Here is a 13,747-nt window from a genome sequence, read left to right on the forward strand (position 1 = left end):
ACTCTCTGCACCCCACTGCCAGTGCCCTGGCAGCCACACAATGCCACGTGCCTCCCACCACCAGGCAGGCAGAGCAGCAAGCTCATAGGAGGCATGTGGCATCACACAACTTCCAGGGCACTGGCAGTGGGGTGCAGAGCACAGCCTGCAGGAGCAGCCTCCTCCGCCCCACACACAGCTCTAGGAGGCACATGCCCCCTGTGTCTGTCCCTGTGGTGGGAGCCCCCCCATGCTCCTGGACAAGCCACCTGGGCTCCAAGCATCCCACAACCTGCCCTGGGCCCTATTCACTCCCATCCCCTGCAGGGGCCTTGATCTTCCCCCTGCAAACCCCTTCCCTCCCCTATGCCCCTCCCCATCCACACATTTACCTGGTGGGAACTGCTCCACATAGGGCCGGGTTGGGCTGAGTTCCTGCTCGCATGCAGGCTCTAGTTGTTCTCTGTGTCTGTGTGCGCTCCTCTCCCACACCCTGCTGCAGCTGCCCAGGCCCGTGTTGCCTGCGTTTGAAGGGGCTAAGGCCCATTAGCCCTGGCCTTCTGCTGGCTATGGAGCCAGCCCCAGATGAGCTGCCCATGGCTCCATTCTGATCCTCCAGCCGGGCCTCACATTCCCGCCCCAGCCCTGGGCCACATGCACTTGCCCAGCTGGGCAGCATCCCCAGCCCAGCCCTAGCCCTGCCCCATTCCTGTCCTTACTGCAGACTTACCTGGAGGGAGCTGTAGGAGCTGCTCTCCATGCTGCCTGGCTGTCGTGTGCATATATGCGCACGCACATGCATGTGGCACCACCTACCTCATTGCCTTCCTCCTGCTTCCCTCAGCCCCAAACAGTCCCTTGCATGATGGAACTTTGCCAGTCTGCAAGGGGAACCCACCATTTCCTGCTTTCTTCTGTGATTTTGATTACAATCAGTCAAAACTGTTGAGTGTCTTTCTGACCCCATTTTTTATTGTTGCAACCCCAAATGGGGTTGCAACCCCAATGTTGATAACCGCTGTTCTATAAGAAAACATTCATTCCCAGCTCCTCTCAGCAGCAGTCCCTTATTGAATTTAGAGAATGTAATGTATTTGCTACATTGGAAGCTTAGCCATCTTGCACAAGATCTCACCAGTTATTACTTGGGGAAAAAAGAATCTAAGGCGGGTTGGTAAATAAGCTGTTTTACACTAAGTAAAACTTGCCTGTTTGACCTTAAAAAAGACAGTATTTGAAGGAAAGCAGGCAATGGACAGTGATGGCTGCAGCTACAAAACAGGGTGCTAATTAATGTTGTAATGAATACTGTGTTAATCTCTAGTTGAACTTCAAACCAGAAGACCACAACCTGAGCAGTGCAGAGAAAAGGAAGTACAACCTAAGATTAGTGGAGACTACAGTCAGAAAAGAGCTTGTGTGGAAGTTGTGTGAGAAAAAGAAGAGGTGAAAGGAAGCAACCATGGACATAGCCCAGGATCAGCATCTGAAGTGAGCTTCAGCTCACAAAAACTTGTGATATAGACGTAGATATAGAGCTATCTGTCTACTTTGGCTAGTCTATCAGGTGCAAATCTATCCTGCCTTCTATTTGATTTCAGACTAAGACAGCTAATTCCATCTCTTAGTGAAATGAGGACATTGGGCTGAGGACAACAGGCAGCATGTTAGGATCTTGATGACACAGCTGCTGTTATACCTTAGGACTTAACCGCCCTTTGAAGCTGGTTGGGTTTATGTTTTTTATTGTAACCATTGTGCCTACAGTATTTGCACCTTTTACTTCTAGCAGCTCTAATATGTTAATTCTGTTAATCAAGAGTGAGTATTTTTGGGAACTCACTGAAGGCAAGGGCACAAGAAGTCTAGTGCCTACAAGATTATGCAACACCCAGCATGTTTCCAAACAATGAGGGACTGGTTTATCACAACACCCTGCTGCGGGGTCTGTTACATTATCTTTATTTATGAGCTAGAAGAGAGATCCAATGCAAATGGATCTAGGAAAATAAGGTCAGGGAACATCAAAATGAGAATCAACCCTAGATACATGTAGTTAATACCATCTGTGGGAAAATAATGTAAAACAAGTATTCAGTGGTTAGGAGAGAGATGGGAAGTTGTAACCTAAGGCTGATAGTGAACAGCAAATTTCAAATGAGCTTTTAATACAACATGCAGAGTGGAGGAGATTTAATTTTGCTGAAATTTGGGACAGTATATAGAGGGACACCAAATAATCTAGAGAATTGAGGCAATAGTCCCTTCCTATCTGGCACTGAAGAGACTAAGATGAGAATAAATTGCATTCAATTTTTAGGACACCTGCAGTGCTAGTATAGTATTATGTAAAATGGAGGGACTTCAACAAAGAAAAATGAATTAGGAGTTGACAGGGGTGTTTTGGGGGTATGGATAGGACAGAGAACAGGGGACTTAAAAGTACCACATTTGAATTGCTTGGCAAGCTAATAACTTAGGAAGCTAGCAAGGATGAGAAAAGTAAAACCCAGGAAAGAGAAATAAACTATTTGGATTTTTACCATTTAAGACATTGAGGTGCAGAATATGGTCCAAATGAAGACTAAATTCAGGAAAGAAAATGTACACTCAATTTATGAAAAATTCACTGATACTGATATCTAATAAACCACTGAGGACTGTGATGTGGAGGTAAGACTAGGAAGATTAATGTCCATGCAACTATTCTTTCAAGATGCATACAATTGTCTCCATCAGTTTTTCTACAGCATACTTCCCTATAGTATCCAACTACAGATACGTGGAACCACAAAAAATAGGGATTCTAATCCCATCAATCTACAGTTATATGTATTTAGTATAGTAAATGTTGTGAAAAGAAATTAAGCATAAATGGAGAGGTCTGAATAGAATTCAGAAGTTATCAAGTATTTCTTCGAGATCTCTAGATTTCTGGATAACCCATTCCAAATGGCACTACCAAAAATATGTTTGATAAATGCTGAGGAGACATTGTCTCCTTAGTAGTGAAAACCATTCCTGTAGCATAAATTCTTCACAACTTATTTTCTCAAACTGAAACTTGGGAAGATGGTAACAAAAATAGAGAACCGGGAAGAAAGAAAGTAATTAAACTGTTTCTTGTGATCTATACTGGGAAGGCTAACTTGTTGCATGAGTGCCACAAGCAGCATGGGTAGCCTCTCTGTGTGGCAAGCGATAGATCAGGGAGGTGACAAGTACCACAGCAGCAGACATCACAGGAAGCAGAAAGCAGAGCAGTATATTGGGCAGAGAGCACAAAATGGGGAACAGAAAGCATAGCAGGAGATTGGACAATGGAGGAGGGTTAGAGTGACAGTTGGAGAGGGTGTGGGGCTAATTTGTGACATGTCTCAAAAACATTGGCCCCCACTGATCTACAACAATGGGGTTGGACTATTTCAATGGCTTTTCAATGAAATGGCATGTAAACAATCACTTAAGGTGACCAATATGAAGCAGTAAGAAAACCATGCTATGTTCAGACACTATAAACTATGGAACCCTTCTTTACTACTTATTACAATAAGTTGGCAACCACTGTTAAATAGTATTTGGTATTGTTTAGTGGATTTTATCCCTCTAATGGATTCCATAAGTAAAAAAAAAAAAAGAAACCAAAAAAAATAGAACAAAACCTGGCATTTGGCAGATGCTGTGGATAGTTCAGCAGTGACAAACTGACACACAGCTGTGCATATCTGGCAGATAGCTTTTTCAGGCTGTATTTTCAAGATAGCCAGCCAGCAGCCAGATGTTTAGGGAAATCCCCCATTGTTACTTCATAGAAAGAGAAGGAGTTGTCCTCTGGCAGTTCTCCATAGCGGAAAACTTAGAGCCACTAATCTTGCTGTCTCTCCAAATCTGACTTACTATCAGATTTCCAGCTCTCTACCACTCTTTACAATTGTGTGGCAGATTGTTTGGGCTGTAATACAATGCACACAGGTGGGACCAACTGCTCTAAGTTCTGTGGCTCCATATAACTCTACAACAGGCCTTATAAAAATTTGCTTAAAGAAAGAGGAACAGGAGGCGTAATGGGGTGTAAGGCAAGGGCCATCAACACCTGAAGTTGTGTTACTGTTCATTAGATCTATCCAGATATTTATGTGGCCCATACTTCCAAACTGACCAAAAGCCACTTAAACATTCCAGAACAAAAATAATTTCTCTTCCTTTCCACATTTTTAAGAGAAATAGCTTAATGGGATGAGTGGTTTGGCGTGTGTTAGTTTATGTTTGTGCAAGGGAAGTGGATGCACTACAGCTCTATGAAGAGATACTGAAGAAAATCCAGGTCACAGAAATATGTTTTTCATTTAGTTCTGAGAAAGATTTATCCACAGCCACTCCTGTTGTTTCTTGAGACAGCTCTTTTGAAGTTTTGTTTCCTACAGAAACAGCCTCTCTACTCACTGTCAATTTTGTAGCTCTAGTGGTTCAACTTAACTATCATGAGAAGTTATGTTCAAAAAAAGAAACAGGATTTTCAGGGACACAGGGCCAGTGCTGAAGATGGCTTTCATTATACCAGAACAGTGACCTTGAAGGGACTTTCTGCTTAATGGGAGGATATACAAAAAGCTGAACACCAAGGCTATGAGTACTATGGCTTGTGCCAAGCAGAAAGGCTTTGACACGCAACCAATTGCAAAGATGGTACACAACCCTAGTTTCACTAATCTGAAATCTAAACCTTCCGCTGCTCACTGTTTTATCTATTCTTGGACACATACTCTTCCACAATACAACAGGAATTCTCCCAGTCACAAAGGGTTCCTCTGAAAATGTATCAGAATGAGGTTAACTTTGGGCTTTCCTCTTAGAAACGACAAAATATGCAAGTAAGGGATCAGCAAAAATCTTCCCCCTAGGTCTCTAGCACATGCTCCAATGCACAGTGTAGGTTAAACTAAAAAAAAAATCATGTTCCCTTATTCATTTGCTCTCTCTCTCAGAGCTGCAGTTTCCCTTCCTATTTGTTTACATGAAAGACTATTCAATACATTTTACCTAGGTTTTAATGCAATTTAGCAAATGAAAACACTAAGAAAAATCAATACCCCATAACTAGCTAACTCTTGTCAGCTCACCAGTGAGTTACCAGCTTATCAAGTAACTCAAATTTGGTACTTCCCATAGCTTGGGAACCTCCAGGCTAAAGGGTATGTTTTGAATTTAAGGATCAAGTTAATCATTGGACAGAATTTTTTTGTCTATTGTGCAAGTTTTTTACTCTTGTATTCTATATGGTAGTTGTTCTTGGTTTTTTAATTATGTTCATCAGGAGATGAAGATAGACCAGCTGTCATTTTTTTTTTTGAAAATGTGCATTGTTTTTTCAGGATGGCAGTCAAAACTGACAATACAGTATTTTTGGGGACTATTTTTTTGACAGGCAGTACTGCAATAACATTAGCAAAACAGCAGCAACAGCAGTTGTGGTGATAGCACTTTTCTCTAATTCAGGCCTGAATGATGACTTAAAAAGAATTCAAAGGCTTTGGCAAGAATAACACCAGAATAAAGAGTGGAAAACAGGAATAACTTCACTGAAGTCAAACCAGAAAAAGGGGTCAAAGCAAACCAATGTGAATCCTCCATAAGGCAGATCAGGATTAGGCCCACAAGCAGAAACAGGTTTACTAGGGTTGCTTTAACCTAATAAATTGCTTTCAACTGATAAAGTAATTAAAATGATCTTTTATCACTGAGTTAAAATACACCCAGAGAGACATTATACCTGTAGCGTGAAACCTTCCCCCACTAAAGTCAAAAGCAAAACATGCAGGCCATTAGCCTTTATATTAGGGATACGTGCCTTTGAAATCAGTGTGTTCTGTAATAGTGTATGAAAACGGAAATAAAATCCCAGCCCAGTACTTTTAGTCAATCTCTCCTTTACATATGGCCCCCATAATGATAACATCTAAATGCCTCAGAAGGGTTTGTCCTCCCAACACCCCTGTAAGATAGAAAATACTATTAATCTCATTTTCTAAAGGAACAGACACAGTGGTAAAGTACAAGTTACTTGCTCAAGATCACAGAAAAAACTGATGGCAGAGCAAGAAACTAAACCCAGGTTTCCTAAGTTCCAGAGTAGTATGATAATCATGCGCATGCAGCCAGCACCCAAGTACTACCATACAATAAAAGCAGCTTAAACAAAGCATTGCTCTTACACCAACTTCCCAAAAAGAAACCATGCAGACATACATATGTACACACATACATTATCATTTGTGACTTGACTTTACCTGCAAACAATAAGAACAGACTACATGTATGCTGTTTGCTGCAAAATGAAGTCTGAATCTATTGTATGAATTTACTACACAAGGAAGGGAAGAAGAGAGTGATGTACTCAACTTCAACAAAGTACCCTAACCAGGAAATCCAACTACCCCCAAAAGCAAGACTAAGGGCATGGAGAAATGTACCATTTTAAAGAACAGACAACTTACCTCTCAGTAACTTACAGCTAATCTGCTGTAACTGTTTTTTTGGTATGCTCCAGTCATATTAAAACAATTATGTTGGGTTCATCTGCACACCATAAGTCTTCCCATCAACCTATTTAAAAGTGGTGTAACTTTTGTTTGCCTGTAACAGGGAGGCCATCCTTCTGTTACTTATGCAATAAGGAAGTGATACTTACCGCAGCTGCTACGGAGTGGCCAGAGAAACGATGATGTCATCAGATGGCGGTGGCAATGTTAACTGCACCTGCAGAGGAGAGTAATGAAGCAACGACTCACCAGAAATGGTTCACTGACAAGTAAGCAGGAAAGACTGAATCTTCCCCGAGAAGGGGAACCATGAGTTCTGTTAGAGTGATGACCAGAGTGATTTGTGCAGAGGCATGGAGTGAAGGAGAGTCAGCACATAGGGTGAGAAGCCCAGTGACTGCTGACTGAGCTGAAGGCAGACAGAGGGAACATTTTGCACCCAGACGAAAGTAACTGGATTATTTGTAAGTTGAGGGACCTTACAAATGGCAGTGACACGTATCACTGAAGAAGAACAGAGATGAGGCAAGAGTAACCCCTCTCTACAAAGACTAAGACTGTGGGCAATCTATTTGGGACTTTGCTTATCTGTTTGTGTTATACTGTTGGAAGAATCTGAGCCATAGCATATGAGGTTTTTTCTTTTTTCTTTCTGTTTTGACCTGATGTGGGCAAAGATGTGTAAAAGAAAGAAAGAAAAAGAATATAGCATGTGTAAACACCAAGAGGAGTCCTCTGTGTGATAACTTATACATTTTTCATAGATTTCATAGACATTAGGGCTGGATGGGACCTCGGAAGATCGAGTCCAGCCCCCCGCCCGAAAGGCAGGAAGTCAGCTGGGGTCATAGGATCCCAGCAAAATAAGCATCCAATTTTCTTTTGAAGGTGTTCAATGTAGGTGCTTGAACCACCTCCGATGGCAGGCTATTCCAGACCTTGGAGGCTCAGACAGTAAAGAAATTCTTCCTTATGTCCAGCCTGAACCGGTCTTGCAGTAGTTTATAACCATTCAACCTCATCATCCCTTGGGGCGCTCTGGTGAACAAACATTCCCCCAGATACTGGCGGTCACCCCGATAAACTTATAGGTGGCCATCAAATCACCCCTGAGCCTGCGCTTTTCCAGGCTAAACCCCATAGCTCTCAGCCTGTTGTCATAAGGTCAGTTTTCCTGACCTCTGATCATGCGCATGGCTCTTCTCTGGACTCTCTCAAGCTTCTCCACATCCTTTTTGAATTGTGGGGCCCAAAACTGGACGCAGTACTCCAGCTGCAGCCTCAGCAAGGTCGAGTGCAAGGGGAGACTGACGTCCTGGGATTTGTTGAGAAGCATCTATGGATGCAAGCCAGCGTTTTCCCACTTTACTAGCTGCAGTATTGCATTGAAGACTCATGTTCATCTTGTGGTCGGTCATGACCCCCAAGTCTCTTTCTTCCGTAGTGCTAGCAAGCGTAGCACTGCCGAGCCTATAAGGATGCCATCAAGGCATGGCAGATGAGTAAGCCATGAACGAGACTTGAGGGTTTTCTTTTTTTTTATTTCCCTTTCTTACACATTACACAATTTTGGTGCATTGGCTGGGAAATGAAACTAGATGGAAAAGATGAGCATCGATCCTCAACCTCCTGCAGACTGGCAAAAAGCACATGCTGTTGCTATTCATCTTTTACAAGGACAACAGGCACAGATGGAAGAATTAGTAAGAGTGCGGGCACAAGAAGCTGAAGCTTGCATAATGATTTTTTCTAGACAGCAATAACTGAGTGAAAAGTTAGAAGCACGACAGTTGGGCATAAATCAGATGGGGGAAGAACCAAACTGCCAAAAATGACTTCCTCTGATGATGTAGAGGATTTTTTAGAAGGTTTTGAGAGGGCAGCTATTGCTGCAGGATGGGACCACCAAGACTGTGCTATACAACTAGGACCCCTTTTAAGTGGGCCAGCACAAGCAGCCTACAGGGCTCTGTTGAAGGAAGAAGCTAGGAATTACGAGACAGCAAAAGAGGCAATACTGTATAGACTGGAGATATCTCCAGAGGCCTATAGTCAGCACATTAGAGCCAAGAAAAAGCCAGAAGAATTAAGGCCCAGGCTGTTGGCTCAAATCCTAAGCGACTCAGTAACCCTTTGGATACAGCTGGTTGGCAAAACTGTCGAGGAAGTGCTAGATCTCATAGTATTAGAGCAATTTGTGAAGGATCTAGGGAGAAATACACAAAGATGGGTAAAAAGACACCTACCTCGGTCTTTGGCTGAAGCACTGAAAGTGGCAGAAGATTATATGAATGCTGTGATAGATCTAGAACCTGTTAAGAGAGAAAGAACAGGAAATATGGGGCCTATGATGAGACAAGATAATAGGGATAAGGGAATGAAGAACGAAAGTTGGAAACCAGTAGCGAGAGAAAATAAAAGCTGGGAACCAAGAGAGGTCATTTGTTCCCGATGTGGCAAAAAGGGCCATATAGCATGGTTTTGTAATAAGAAGAGTGTAAATGAGGGGATACATAATTATCCCCATGAAAAACAAATGGATTGCAGTTTTGGGAAACATAAAGGACCTTGGCATAAGGCTAAAGCCATAGTAGAAATGAAGATAAGAGATTTGGTAGTGCCTGCAATTGTAGACACCGGGTGCACCCAGACTATGATATGGTCAGATTTAATTGCAAACTTGGTGGGGAAACCGGAAACACCTGTAAATATGGTCTGTATACATGTAGCCTCATACACTTACCAGAGGAAGAAGTTAAGTCTAACAGTGCTAGGTCAGACCAAGAAGACAGCAGTGGGATGAGCCAAGTCACTTCCTTATCCTATGCTTTTAGGAACAGATTGGCCCCATTTGAAAGAAGCAGTAGTGAAAAGCCTGAGAGTCACAGAGTGAAGAAGAGTGAGTTAAAAGTCCAAGAATATTTAAGACAAGTAGAAGGAGTCTTTGTGGGGATGGGACCCCAAGGAGAGGAACAGAGAGAAGAAGAGAAAGAGGAGATAGACCTTGACGCTATCATTGGAGGTGGGCACTTTAGAGAACACCAAGAGCAGGAACCATTATTTCAGAACATCTTTGAAGAAAGCCTAGCCAAGAGACAGGAGGAAGTACTCAACTCCAGGTTAGCAGATACAATGTCATACTTTGACATAAGAGATGGCATTTTATATAGATTAGACAAGGGTAAAGGCGGGAACAACATTTTACAAATTCTGGTGCCTAGGCAATATTGGATGTAAAAGTTGAAAATAGCCCATACACTTCCCATGGGCATTCATTTAAGCCTAGATAAGACTGAAGCTAGATTAAAACAGAGAATGTTTTGGCCAGGATTCTACAAGATTGTAGAAAAGTTTAATAAGGAATGTCCTGAGTGTCAGTGTGTGTCAGGGTATAAACCCATGAAAGTACCACTGGTATCAATGCCTATCATAACAAGATCTTTTGAAAGAATCACATTAAACACCACAGGCCCTTTTCCAATAAGTAGTACAGGCTATCAATATGTACTGGTAATAGTAGATTATACCATAAGGTTCCCAGAGGCCATCCCATTGAAGACTATTACAGCCCCCAAAGTAGCGGAGAAGTTGGTAAAGTGGGTAGTAAGAGTGGGGCTTCCTCAAGAAAACTTAACAGAACAAGGAAAGTCATTTATATCAGGAGTTTTACATGGTATTTGCCAGACCCTGAAGATAAAACAGTTAAGAACCTCCATTTATCACCCCCAGATGGATGGTCTAGTTCAGGGGTCAGCAACCCCTGGCACATGTGCCGAGCATGGCACATAAGGCCATTTTGCTCAGCACACTACTGCCAGCTCAGGCTCTAAGCAGCTGCTGCCAGCCACGGAGCCCAGGATACTCCCAGCAGGTGGCTGGGAGGCTGCAAGCCCTGCTGCAAGCAGACCAGGCTCCGTGGGCTGGCTTCAGCTGGGAGGCTGCAAACAGCTGCTGCAGGCTCTGGCATGTCAGCACTCTGGCACCTTCCAAGGTAGACACTGTGGTTTTTTCAGCACTCCGGCCAAAAAATGTTGCCTACCCCAGTCTACTTGAACAGTTTAACTGGATGCTTAGGGGGATGATAAGAATCTGTATTCAAGGGGACCCAAGAAAATGGGAATCCGTAATTCCTCATTGTTGTTTTCCATTAAAGAGGCTCCACAAGAGCCATTAAAGAGGCTCTACTAGTTGTGCCCCTTTTGAATTAGTCTACAGACATTAGCCTAGGGGTTCACTTGATGTTTTTTGTGAAGGTTGGTTGGAGGGACTGACAAGGTGAAGGGAGACAACCACGTTTGATGCAGGACTTCCATGAAAGATTAGAGGTGGTGTGAACACTAGCTCAGGAAAACTTAGAATGCAGTCAACAGAGACAGAAACAGACATATGACACCCATGCAAAAGATAGAGAGCTACAAGAAGGAGACTGGGTACTAGTCATGCTACCTGATAATAGCCACAAATTGTTAGCACATTGGCAGGGGCCATTCCAAATAACTAAAAAGCTAGGACCAGTGAACTATAAGGTACAGTGGACTAGCCCAGTAAGAAGAAAACAGAATTACCAGGTGAATTTTTTGAAGAAGTGGAATGAGAGAGATGCATGGCTGATGCAAGGAGGTCTAGAGTCAGAGGATTTGGATGACCCTATATTATCAGAATTTACAAATGGAGAGCCTAAGATAGGAAAGACACTCTCGGGTATTCAGAAGCAAGAGTTAAAATGACTGGTACAAGAGTTCCCAGATGTATTTAGCAAAAAACCAGGCAAAGCTAAAGGTGTGGAGCATAGTATTAGAACACTGGAAGGTTGCGTTATAAGGCATCACTGGAGGCGGTTGCCTCATCATTTATGGCAAGCCGTTAAACAAGAAGTTACACAGATGTTACAGTTAGAAATAATAGAAGAATCCCGTAGCCCCTGGAAGGCCCCCCTTATTATTGTGCCTAAGCTGGATGGGAATATTAGGGTGTGTGTATACTTCAGGAAAGTAAACGAAGTAGCCATATTTGACGTGATCCTGATGCTAAGAGTTGAGGAGATGCTAGAGAAAATCGGTCAGGCCAAATACATTTCAATGCTAGACCTTACAAAGGGTTACTGGCAAATTCCAGTGACCCCAATGGATAAAGAAAAAACAGCATTTGGTATGCTGTGGGGGTTATTTCAATTCAACAGAATGCCATTTGGGCTGCATGGTGCAGCAGCATCATTTCAGTGTTTAATGGACAGGACGTTGGCCCCACATCAAACGTATGCAGATGCATACATTAATGATATCATAATCTTCTCTGCTGACAGGGAGCCACATTGTCATTTTAAAGAAACCAAGGGATGTAGGACTAACTGCAAATCCAAAGAAATGTAGCTTGGGCCAAGAGGAAACTCAATATCTTGGGTTCCAAGTGGGGCAGGAATACATAAAGCCTGTAGCAGACAAAGTGGAGGTTATACACAGATACAAGTTACCCAAGATGCTGAAGCAATTTAGATCATTTTTAGGCTTCGCTAATTGTTATCGCAGGTTTATCAAGAAGCTTTCAGAGGTAGTATCACCTCTGACAGATATGACGAGGGGTAAGCCCAGACAGCTGCAGTGGACAAAGCAAGCCCTGAGAGCGTTTGACATAATTAAACAGCTGCTTTGTAAAGAACCTGTTTTATATACCCCTAAGTTTCAAGAGACTCTTTATTTACAACTGACACCTCGGGGAAGGTGTTAGGGGCAGTATTATTTCAGGGGGAGGAAAGGCATATAGCACATGTGAGCAAAAAAATGTCTAAACCAGAAACACGCTATTCTACGATAGAAATAGAATGCTTAGCCATAAGATGGAGGGTGGAACTTTTTCGTTATTATTCGTTGGGACAAAAATTCATATTAATTACTGATCATGCACCCTTCAAATGGCTGCAGACAGCTAAAACCGATAATGCCCAACTAATGCCCTAGGCTCTTGCATTACAACCATTCTATTTTTCGGTAGAACACCAAGCTGGAAAGAAGAACATAGCAGCTGACTTTCTGTCACAATCTTTAGACCCTAAAGAGATAACATGCCTGGAGCCACCAGAGGTAGTTATGTGAGGTGGACAATAGAAGAATAACAGAAATGTAATATTTGGACTTTTAACTGAAGGGGGAGGTATGTAACAGGGAGGCCATCCTCCTGTTACTTATGGAATAAGGAAACAATACTTACTGCAGCTGCTGCGAGTGGCCAGAAAAATGATGACATCATCAGACGGTGGCAGTGACACTTGACTGCACCTGCAGGGGAGAGTAATGAAGCAATGACTCATGGGAAACAACTCGCTGATAAGTAAGCAGGAAAGACTGAACCTTCCCCTGGAAGGGAAACTGAGTTCTGCTAAAGTGACAACCGGAGTGATTCATGTGGAGGCACAGAGTGAAGGAGAGTCAGCACATAGGGTGAGAAGCCCAGTGACTGCTGACTGAGCTGAAGGCGGACAGAGGGGACATTTTGCTCCCAGACGAAAGTAACTGGGGTTATTTGTAAGTTGAGAGACCTTACAAACAGCAGTGAGACATATCACTAAAGAAGAACAGAGACGGGGCAAGAGTAATCCCTCTCTACAAAGGTTGAGACTATGGGCAATCTATTTGGGACTTTGCTTATCTGTTTGTGTTATACTGTTGGAAGAATCTGAGCCATAGCACGCAAGGTTTTTTTCTTTTTTCTTTCTGTTTTGACCTGATGTGGGCAAAGATGTGTAAAAGAAATAAAGAAAGAGAATATAGAATGTGTAAACACCAAGAGGAGTCCTCCGTGTGATAACTTATACATTTTTCTCCCATCAAGGCTTGCAGGAGAGTAAACCACGGACAAGACTTAAGGGTTTTCTTTTTTTTGATTTCCCTTTCTTACACATTAGCCTCTTACACTGTCTATGCCCTAACCCTCATTATATTACCCCTAAATGAAACAGGGAAACTACTGCAGCCTAGACTCATTTACTGCAGGTTAAGATTGAACAGGTACAACATTTATGCCCGATTCAGCTTCACCAAAGTAAGCTACCTTGGTTTTAAAGTGTTATTCCTGTCTTGTCTATTACTCACCCTCTGTCATCATTACTCTCATACGCATACATGCAGGCTGATTATTCTTTCTCTAGTTTTACACTGGTGTAATTCCACCACCTTCAAATCATTCCTGATTTACACCAAGGTGAGAGGAGTTAGGCCTAATATATATTATCTTTG

At 42.7% G+C, this 13,747-nt stretch overlaps 1 long non-coding RNA gene across 2 annotated transcripts in view; it reads right to left on the bottom strand.

Annotated features, from left to right (window-relative positions):
• Positions 1–13,747, bottom strand: part of LOC112550310 — a 138,228-nt gene that overhangs the window by 34,558 nt on the left and 89,923 nt on the right. For both annotated transcript variants that reach the window (XR_003094086.1, XR_003094085.1), the window contains exons 7-8: positions 12,723–12,790; positions 6,668–6,735 (exon numbers count right to left, since the gene is read on the bottom strand). This is a non-coding gene — a long non-coding RNA (uncharacterized LOC112550310). The remainder of the gene's footprint in view (positions 1–6,667; positions 6,736–12,722; positions 12,791–13,747) is intronic.

This window comes from Alligator sinensis, unplaced genomic scaffold (assembly GCF_000455745.1).
Source record: "Alligator sinensis unplaced genomic scaffold, ASM45574v1 scaffold173_3, whole genome shotgun sequence".
Classification (NCBI taxonomy): Eukaryota; Metazoa; Chordata; order Crocodylia; family Alligatoridae; genus Alligator; species Alligator sinensis.